Raw genomic sequence first — 11603 nt, 5'->3', positions numbered from 1 at the left:
AGACTGAGGTCAGGTGATAAGTAAGATCCTGCGTCTTTCCCTGTCTGCAGCAGCAGTAACTCCATCTCTCTATTTAAGGCCATATCTGCTGATAGTTGGCTCTCTCTGTCTTACAACTACTCTCTGAATTCCCATAATCATTCCCTCTCCTTGTCCATTTAGATCTTGTGGTAGGAACTACACCATTCCTTGTTAGAGGTTCCTTATCCTCACCCACAGATTTATAAATGGTTCTTTTTTTAAATTCACAATTTTGCTGTTTAAATGTTATATCTCTCATGCCAGGACCTGACTGATAAAAAACAAACAAACAAACAAAAAACAAATTTAACAAACAAACTTAAAGCAACAGTTTTTGTGACCATATGTTGAGATCCATTTAGAAAACTTCGGGTGCTGTGGCGAGGCAGTCTTCCTCCAAAACCTCTCTTAACCACTGCACATCTTTAGGTCACTACTCTGACGCTTTGGTTTGGTTAAACTATCAGATCCTTTGCTTCTAATTTGCAAACAATTTCTATGTTGTCCGATGTTTCATTCAAGATGGTACCATGAAACTGCACCCCATCACACAAGCCCAGAAAATTCCAGTCCATTTATCTGTTTAACGCTTAGCTGAAACATAAAATAAGATGATTAATAACTCTAAAAGAAAATGTATTGTATGAGGCACCAATCAAAATACAGATGAGTTAGAAATTCATTCTTATTCATTTAGAGAGATTTATATTTGAATTTTGTATCCATAATATTGTTTTGGAACATACAGTTTACTGACTATTGTATTTCAGCTCAACCAATGACTGAAAATAATTAGCTCCTGGAGAATCATCAATAATATCCCTTGTCATCTATCTGCTAATGAACTTATGCACTTTCTAACTAGATTACCTTGTATTTCATTGGATGCAACAAAATAATTACTTTTTCTCCAATTTGTTTCATATTCTCAGGGGGAAAAAAATTCCCTTTCATGTTCTTTTTATCCAAAATCTGAGTTTGTAAAAACATTAAACTCAGACAAATGGTACCATGGTTATTTGGCAGGCAAAGAAAGAATGATGCAATGGTGTGCAGCAACAATAAAACACAAAATACTCAAAAGCATTTCAAGCAGGTGTTGCCACCTGTACCCATCTAATTCCTATCCTGACAGTCTGCCACCCACTTGTTAAAAGGATGGAGAACTTGATACTGGTTCAATCTTGGTGGGGAAAGGGACCTGTGGCTCAAGCTCAAGTACTAAGTCAGATATGGTAGAGGGGATTATTACTGTTAGTGCCAGTGGATAATTTTCTTTCTGTGAAACAACTGTAGGGATCCCCTCAACAAATCTAGCTTTGATATTGGCAAGCTATCAAATGCGAGAATGGACACCTGTGGGCCAGGAATTCTCAGCTGTACTTGTTGCCCTGCTGTTCCAGCTGGCTGGCTTTTCCTTACAAACAGAGAAAGGTCTGGATGAAGGGGAGATAATCCATTAGAGAAACTCAGCCTGCTCTGAAACCAAGAAATACATCAGGAGATCCTTTTAAGGGATGTCCTCTTTGGGGAACCAATAGAAGAAGAATGAAACCAAATAAAGCCATTATCTTTTAAGAAACGCCCAGGGTGTTCTCTTCTTCAGTGTCATTATGGGAGGGATGCCAAGTGATCAGCTCTGGAAAGAAATAATGTGAAGCCCATTAAATGAATAAACAAGTGACTAAACGAATCAACTTATGGGTGTTATAGTCCCCGCCCCCTCCCCCCCCAAATCCAAACGCCATAATCATAAACTGCTATGTGTGCATGGTTCACTTTTGCATGTTTTTATTGGAGATGATGTTGTTAATGATGCTATTTTGCTTGTCTTGTGCTGGGAAATAAAATTTCTCATAAAGATTTCTGGCTCTGTTTGTGTTTGATCATCGATGAATCACTTTACAATGAGTCTTAGATTTCCCATCATCTAGTACTTCTGTACATCCTTACAGAGGAAATGAAGCAACATTATGTGAAATCATGGTGGTAACTTTCCCAGTCATGAAAAGAACCCAAGCTTCTCTGGTAGCTAATCCTTACCTGGGGGTTTTCTTTTGAAAAAGTAATACTATATAGATTTGAATAAATCTGGCTTTAGATATTGTTCCTCAGCAAATGCTAATTTGCTCCAAGTTAATTTATGTTAATTTTCTTCAAGTTGTACTTCTTGAGTAAAAGTTTTTTTAAATTTTCCTCAGGTCATACTTGAATAAAATCACCAAGATAGGCCAGGCCTTGGCATAACTCTATGACCTCTGGTCATTTCTTCTCTCTGGCCAGTGACAACAGAGGAAGAAAGTCATAATTATGGTGATGTCTAACCAAGCCCTTAATTTACCCATTTCTCAAACATGAGGTTATTTATGGACAAGAGTATTTATGTCATATCCTCTATTTACCTAGGTATTGCATCTGATACCCATTATGGTTTGTGTGGCCATAATTATCTAACAATAGTAGCTAATCCATGGAATTACCTCATCTCCTGTACTTGGGAGAAGTAACAAGCAAAAGATGGCTCTTGAAGAAACTAAAGTAGCTAGCATTACGACAGCAATTGTTGAGAGCTAACGTGAGTTATACAGGTTTGAAATAGTTAAAATTGTCTTTTATAAGGTAATGTGTTCTTCCACTATTAAGTCATTTTGTTATTACATGTATTCCAATCATAGAGGAGGAAGAGCCTGACAGCCCTGGTGGTGTGAGGTCCGAAGTAGGATCCTGTTACTCAATTCCTTTTAGGAGCCTAGAATTTTCTCAAGAAAATGAACATCTTACACTGCTGTATCTTAATGGATCAAAGGGGGCTGTAATTTGTATAAAACATCTACGTACATGGCAGCATATCAGAGTTCCATGTAAAAAAAAAAATCTTTCTAGTAGGGATATACAGGGACCGAAATCTGAAGAAAAAATAACAGTGGAAATTTCATATTCGTTTTCTAGGCAACATATTCAGATTGTCTTGAGTGGAACTGCATTCAACACCATACTTAAATCTCATGATAAGCAGAGTAACTAATCTCAGCACAGTGGTGACAGGTGCAAGCCTTATGGCTTTTTACTTTAGGTTCACTGGGAAATGACACCTAATAATGCTGCCCAGGTTCATACTGATTCAGAGAATCTGCTTTCTTATATCTTTAAGTCACTGCTTTTCTAATTTTTAAGAATGCCGTTTATTTCTATTAGTAATTATTCAGCTTGGTACAAATATTTTCACTTTTTTTTCCTCTGCTCATCCTGTTGTAAAAGGATTTTTTTGTTTTGTTTTACTGTCAAAGAAGTAAGATTGATTTAAGTGAATGTGTGACAATGATGATATGCAAACCACTCTGACTTAGAGTGTACTTAATATTTTCCCCAAAGAGTAATGCTACCTAAAGCAAATTTTTTTAAACATCATGCATAGAAAATATCAGGTATGCACTCTGCCGTATATGAACAGATCTAACCGAGTTCCTTATTTTAATAATTGTTTGCGTTATGTTTGTAAATGGTAAGCATTCCATCATGTATTTCTCATATCATTCCTTATGATATATTTGTACCTTTAAAGAGATTAAAAGTATAGGATGAAGTTATTATTTTGGTCAGGTACAGTCTTAGAATCTCATTTGCTGGTTGTCTTAAATCATAAGATACCTTTGGAATTTGAAGAAGTGAAAATATCATTTATAAATTCCTTTTACTTCAAAATCCAAACAAGTAGATAGTGACCTCCACCCCACACATAAATGCATAGAACTACACTATCAGGTAACAGAAACTTCCACATTATTTAATAGTTAATGTGTATTTTAACGTTCATTTATCTATGGCGTTTTGCAAGGGTTGGCTGTGGGTTTTAGTGAAGAAGAGAGTATACTTGCCTAATTATGACTGCTGTCCCCTCATCCAGCTGAATTATTCTCCTACTGGAATCTCACCCGTAATTTTACCTCTCAAGAAAATCCTTCCTGATTTATTGCTCTTCTATCCTTTACTTAAATGCCTCTACTAATTTACCTGCTTGTCAGTGACCATAGCCCCCATATGTACCTGTGATGCACAGCATTTTAAGTGAGTAGTTTAATAAAAATAAGTTTACTTGACGACTCAGATATTTCTCAACCCCGAGAACATATTACAATTATCTGGGGAAATTTTAAACAATATTAATGTTTGGACCCTACATCAGACCAATTAAATCATAATCTCTGGAGCTGCTGCCCAGAGTTTGGTATTTTTATAAATCTCCACTGAGTTATACTAAATTAAAAGAGGTTGAGAACCACTGCTGTAGTGGTAGGAAACACCACAGCACATGGAAGAACTGTAAAAGCTCACTGTTTCTGATTTGTTAACCCAGAAAAGAGCAGAGTGAAGGGGGACAAAGTGGTTTTGCTTGAACATGATACAAAACAACTTGGAATTTATCCTGTATGGTAATTGCAAATCACTGAAAGATTTCTAAGCCAGAAACTGATATTAAATTTCTGTTTAAGAATGGCTGTTTGCACAGATGTAAGAACTCTTAACCTGTGGTCTACAGACCAACCCGGTGTTCTACAGATGGTGTTCAAATTGAAAGTAAAATTTCAGAAATTTTGCACAGATAGGCATAGGCACAGTTTTAGAAAATTGTATTGCTTTCACCTTCTCAAAGGAATATGTAACTTAAAGTTGTTTATGGATAGCTAGGGAACTGGATGTAGAAAAACAAATTAGAATTATTACAGTTCCATAAAGATTTTATTCATCTATTTTTATAGATAATATAACCAGGGAAGATTGCATCCCTGTGGCTATTACATTCAGCAGTTAGGCAACCATTTCAGCAAGAAACTTTTCTGTCCAAGAAGAGGCAATTATACTAAATATTAGCCCAAAAACACATTAAGAAATTTACAAATGTATCTCTAATGAAAAGAATAATACCAATGCATAACGATATAATCACATAATTGTATAAATTTAAGTATGGTTGACCTTAAATAACATATACTCATACATCAGTGATAGTTTATGGAAAACTCACCAAATCACTAACATAGATACTATTATAAGGCTGCTAATTAACAAGTGAGGAAACTGAGGCAGAAAGAGGTTAGGGGACTAAGTTTGGTTTCATAGGCATGAGACTTGCTATTGTGTAGGGCCCCATGCTCAGAGGGCCTCTGTATTTGAATTAGTGCTTAGCTATTGCTGAACTAATAATTTTTTAAAAAAAGGATTCTGCTTTTTCATTTTGCGCTGGGCCCCACATGTTAATTGGAGTTTTTGTTATTTTTATTATTTATTGAAATCTTTGAAAATTAATCATAAAAATTGAAAGCAATGAGTATTTTAGTTTTCAGTTAGATACAATTTGGGTCTGAAACGTTGTAATTAAGTGAACAATATTAGTGATAGCTTAAACTTAAAATTGAATTCTTGAATACTTTTTCTTCGCTTGACACCAGTCTAAGTTTTATATATGGCGTGGTGCTCTGGATGCTAGATGGTATATTTTTGACTAAATGCTTCAGTGGTTGATAATCTATTTAGAGATAGTGAGGTCAACCCTAGCAGAGAGGCAGTAAGTGCATGGGTAGAGAGGCTAGCCCTCCCACCATTCAGAGCAACACGGCCAAAGGGTGAAGAACAGATCAGTGAGCAAATAGGGCTAATGTTGGCATAAGTGTTATTATTATCACCTCTTTAGGTTTTAAGTGTCTTGGGACAATTATAATCCTACTAGTCTATTTTTGTGTGATAAAAAGATAAATAATATATTTATGTTTATCAGTTTAGATGATTTCACATGTAAATTTATATTTCTTTTATATTGCTTTCAAATTTTCTTTCCAAAACACATTCATATCTATAATCTCTCATTAACAACCATTACATTCATTTTGCAGCTGAAGAAGTTGAAGGTTCAAGTTTATATATCCAATTATTTAAGGATCGCTGGAGGCAAACTGGATGGATTCCTCTCATTTCTGTAAACTTGAGTTCATCTGTCCTAGTAAGAGTACAACAGTAGATCGTTACTTATTTGGGATTACATATGAAAATATTATTTTTACTAAGTAACATCTGTTCCTACATATTTCAGCATTCTGAAGAGCTGTAGTCTACAGATGCGTGTATGCACATGCTGTGTGCACACACACATCTATGCAGCTTTTATTTTTTTCCTAGGAATTCTGGTAGTATAATTTTGTAAAATAATGTTTTTGTTTTATTTTTAATTTTAAATTTATACATGAGTATAAGATGGTTGATTCCCTATATACTTGGTTCCACCACTTTTGTAATTTTGTTTTTCAAATTTAAATGTCTTATTTTGAAATAGCCCAATTTCTGACCTTCCAAATTACACTGAAATATTTTACTTGATTTTTTTTTTGGCATAACGACCAACTATATTGGGAAGAATTTTATGAAGTGAAAGATTTGGTAAATAATTTTAAAGATGCGATATAGTTATTTTAATAATATACAAATAATAGGCTAGAAAATGCAACTTTTTCTGGAAAGATGCCAATTTTGCAACCTTTAACATTTTTCAATAACATTTCAGTCATAGGAATTGAATAATAAGGTTCCCAAACCAAGATATATTGGAAAGTTAAGATTTAACCTTTCATGGACTCTTGATGTTACTTGAACGTGGATAATGACCCCTACAAATATGAAGGCTTCGGCCTTTTTAATATGATTTTTTTACCTGATCAGCCCTCACCTGTGAGAATTAAAGATCTCTAGTATCCGTTTCAAGGTTCCCTTCTTGATATAAATCAGTTCAGTCTATTTAAGAGATGCTTTAGGTTTCAGACTCTTAAAATATTATCTTAACTAATTATTCTCTCAGTTATCATAGAGCTGTGCCAATTCTAAATTTATTTTACAGCAAGAAGAGGAAAAGGATCCCTTTACTCAATATTACATACTTATATTTGTCTTATACCATGGTTGCTTGAGCACAAAGAATGAGCATTTAATGAGATGATTATATACAATATGTCACACAGTGCCACACAGTAACTTTAATTTTCAGGATACCTAACATGTCCAGAATACCTAGGTCAAGAAGGCTTTAAATAACTGCTGCCAATCTATGCCCCGCTGACTTTCTTGCTTTATTACCGAATCCTCCTTATTGTCTGCTTTGGTCTTTATTTTAATATTAATTTTTCTGTCAGATGCACAGATTTACTCAAGGTAGATTCTATCATTACTTTTCCTGCATCCTTTTTTTTAAATTAAGTTTAAGCCAGTTCCACAATCAAGAACAGAGCTGGCTTACTTTGTCTGGGAAAATCCATACAACTACACATACCAGAAGATTCAAAAACCTCTGGAAAGGGAAGAAATAATATTTGTAAAGTGGTCAAACCAGTGCCAAGCACAAAGTGTTTAATAACAAACACTTTGTTATTAAATGATTGCATACATAAATGAATGAACAAATTAAACGAGTAAGAGAATTAAACTTTATCCAGATTTACTTGAATCTTCACTCCTGGACCAACAAGTAATCATAACAACATGAAATAATAATTCATATATTTTCTCTTAGGATAAAAATTCTTTCTTGAAAATTTGATCTAGTTTAAATTTGATAAAAAATTAAAAGCTCCAGCATCCTCCCACCTGTGGACCTAGACTGAATTTTTGACATCTACAACTCTTCTGGGATGAATTTAATTCTGACCTGCATGGTTACACCAGTAGTGAAGTTTCAACCTAGAAGCTGGTTATTTCCAGTCCACCATCTATAGTTAATAGGTCTTATTATTCATAAATATGTATGATTGGCAAATTACACTATATATGATTTAAAGGGAGAAACTGAGTGTTATTCATTTCTTCACTGCATATTTGTACCATAATGATTTCTGCATAGTTAATAGTTAATACAATGCTTTTCTAAATAGATAAATAAAACAAGGAATGATAGCTGTTTATATTTTTAAGTTTTTATCTTCTATGAAAAATATACCGTTAATAGAATATTTGCATTTAACATATTGATTATGAAATATCATTGATAATTAAATTGTCTCCTGAAGTTCTATTTTTTACTTGTATATTTATGAGACTTGATAATGAGAAAATACTCAAATCCTTGAAGACATTTACATAAAACGTTCCACAAAATATAAATTACTTTCAAGAATCTTTATCTATAAATGAAAATGTTTGTGTGTAATTAATACTTTTAAAAGATGCACGATAAGAATTTCTAGTTAAGCAAAAGAAAAACCTGAGTACAGTTTAAAATTTGGTGGTAAGAATGCTTCTCTTCAAAGGTGCTAATCTTCTTGCATGCAGGTCTAAATAAACAGAAGAGTTTTCCAAGTTTTATGATGGATTTCACTTCAGTTTCTGTTTGAAAAAAATGGAAATATCCTAAGCTTTCAGGAAGCAAAAAAGAGTTTAAGCTCATAAAAAAAAGTCTTTGTGGCCCTGCTTAATGTTTATGTCATCAGTTAAATTAGATGTGACAGGACCAGTAAGTCTGGAGATTTTCACCACTAGTGTGATTGCCTTGAAGTATTTTGTCTCCTTAGAATCTCTTTGGCTCCATTTCCCAAGGAAGTCGACTCCATGTTAATCCCGTTGACTCTTTCACAGAGGTTTTAAATAGTCTGCATCCAGCCCTAGGGAAGGGAATGCTTCTCTGAAGACTCCTAGCCCATATAGCCACCCAGCCATCATCCTTCTCCTAGGAAAGAATGCTAATTACAACAAGAGATTGCTTATATCTTAACACAGCTGTGAGAGTTGAAAGAGTCAATTACTTATTTAAGGATTGTGTATGAGGTTAAAGAGTATGCCCTCTCAAAGGTCTTTAAATTGAGAATTGCCATATTCAAAGAAGAAATGGCTTAAAATGGTGACGAAGCAAGGCAACATATTTTCATCACCCATAACACAGTCGTACTTTATAAGCAAGTTGGTGTTTGGTTGACTTACAGAGATCTGGAATCTTTCTCATAATACATAAGGACACTCAAAATTTAATAGGTAGACCTTGAAAACAATTCTTTATTTAATTATCTTATCACTTTATAAGTACTGTTAAAATAACTTGCAATTGAATTACACAGAGGTCAGGATTTTAAACTTTATCCTGTTTTTGCTTCAATGATGAAAATATTTACATTTGCTTTTATGCACTCCACCATTTATATAACTTTTAAGGGAAATATTTTATCTAAATAGTAAAACCTATTTACTCCAAAGAAAGAGTCTTAAGGGAAATGAACATTTTAAACAAATAATTGAAAAAATAAATTACTATTAAGAAAACATAAGTTTTATTATTAATCATAATTATTAAGAAGTAATAATTAAAGAAATTTTGTTAATAACCTAGATTGGAACTTTTGAGGCTGAGTGACAATAGACTACAACTGAGGAGGAAAGAATTTTTTTTGAAGGGTACAAAATGTTCCTTAAGAGATATTCAGCTAGAGAAAAATTATATAAAGTCATACTCTTAGATTACTTAGAATTAAAATAAATTTAATTTTTATATTATTACCATGACCATGATTCAATTATCTGATTTCTCTAATTATATTGCCAGTACAAATGTGAACTAATTATTAAGATAAAATTATTACTATGTAAAATGCTAACCCATATTTCTAGAGCTTTCATCAATTTTACAGGTCACTGATAAGGAATCCAGTTCTAACAAATTTCTACTTGAGATAATTATGTTTCTGATCTTTAATTGTTATCCTTTTTAATCTAATAAAATAAAACTTAAAAAAATCTCATGGGATGTATTTATAGAATGCCTTTTAGTAAATAGTCATAACAGCAACTTAGACTAAACTATTTGTTGGGAAAGGTAAAAGCTGATATTCCAAGAACTAGTTTTAAGCAAGGGAGCAATTTGAGATACTGTTGGTACATTCCAGAACTCCCCTTGGTCTTAATTAGAACAATTGAAAGAAACTGTTAATTTTGATCAGCTGGTGAAAAGTCCTGCTGTTGCAGTCAGTCATTTCTATGGAGTTCAGCTTTCAAGTTCATAAGCAAAAGGGTTAGATTAAAGGATTTTTCCTCCCCGTAAATCATTAGCACAAATGCATCATTTCAAAATTAATACTTTAAGATTGAGCTGTATTTTAAGGTTATAGAGTTGCTAGTTTAAAATGTGACACAATGTATGAGTAATTCATTTCACAGTGGGTTGTATATTTTTAGTTTCCAGATTTAGAGCTAAATAGAATATTTTAATTTGTGGAAAATCTATCTTTGGGGAACATATGCTGATATTCGTACTATATATCTACATGATAATCAAAAATAGTTTAAGGGGAAAAAGGAATGTAAGGAGGCCACACAGTATGTTGGAAGGGGATATAGAGAAGGGAAAACATAAAGTAGGAATGTGGTGGGTGGGCTGTCTTCAACAACTTGTATGTTTGTAACACAAAACCAAACTATGGAATGGTGAGAAGAGAAAGCAAGATAAGACACCAAAATCAATTACCCACTGCCCAAAATGTCGACACGGGATTTCTCATTGACTGTCGCAGCAAGCAGGGGGTGTGTGAATATGCTCACCTGAGAGATATGGCATTGATAATGGACAAATTCAGTAATTGGTATTATTTTTTATTTGTTTTTCCATCTGATGTGGATGCTGATTACTTTTGCTACCCTGGTGATCTCCAGGTGTGTGCACCTGATGGTACATGCCAGGTATGCTGCTGGGATTAAAGACAACATTGGAGCTTCTGAGTATATTTGTTTTTCTTTCTCTCATATTTTTCCGTATGATTTCTAATGTGCATGTTGTATTAAAACAGTGGTCCACATATATCTATTCACGTTAAATAGATGAATATAATGATGCACGATTAAAAATATGTGGAGACTACAGATTTATATATGGCTTACGTTTCAATTATGACTGAAGTACCTTCATGCCTAATATGTATAATTCTAAGTATGTGATTGTGGGACTCTCTATATTTGTGTATAGATTAAATATTTCAATAATTTTATGCTTATATTTTATATTATACAGAGGAAAGGTTTTCTATTAACTACTTAGTAACATCTATTAAATATAATTGTTTACTCATACACTTCCATTGCCTTGCTGGCAATTTGGGTATATATCTAATCTCATCTTTAACACCACGATTCTTGTTTAATGTTTCTTAAAGATTTATAAGACTAGCTTTATTTCCATACAAAGTTAAAAAACTATGGGATATTAAGACAGTTGTTGAACACCCATTTGTATCTCCATATGCATCCATAAAATATAGTAAGTAAGGAAGAAACAACATAAAAAGCAGCAGCAGCTGGATGAATCCATGAAGTATAGAGTCTGAGAGGAACCAGAAGCTAGATACCAGAAGGAAATATATAAACCTACATCACTACAGAGTGGTCTCAAGGACTGTACTGGTGGAAGGCAGCCGCAAAAGTTACTTCAACCAACATACATATTTTTGTTTTTCAGTCAGGGTAATACAGGTAAGAATAGACTATCTCCTCCCTTTTCCCTAGGTGGAGATTTACCAGAACATAGTCTTTTGTGTAGCAAATTTAATAAGAACTTTCTGAAATGGTCA

Source organism: Pteropus alecto, unplaced genomic scaffold (genome assembly GCF_000325575.1).
Source record: "Pteropus alecto unplaced genomic scaffold, ASM32557v1 scaffold73, whole genome shotgun sequence".
NCBI classification, from domain to species: domain Eukaryota; kingdom Metazoa; phylum Chordata; class Mammalia; order Chiroptera; family Pteropodidae; genus Pteropus; species Pteropus alecto.
This window is presented reverse-complemented; position numbering follows the sequence as displayed.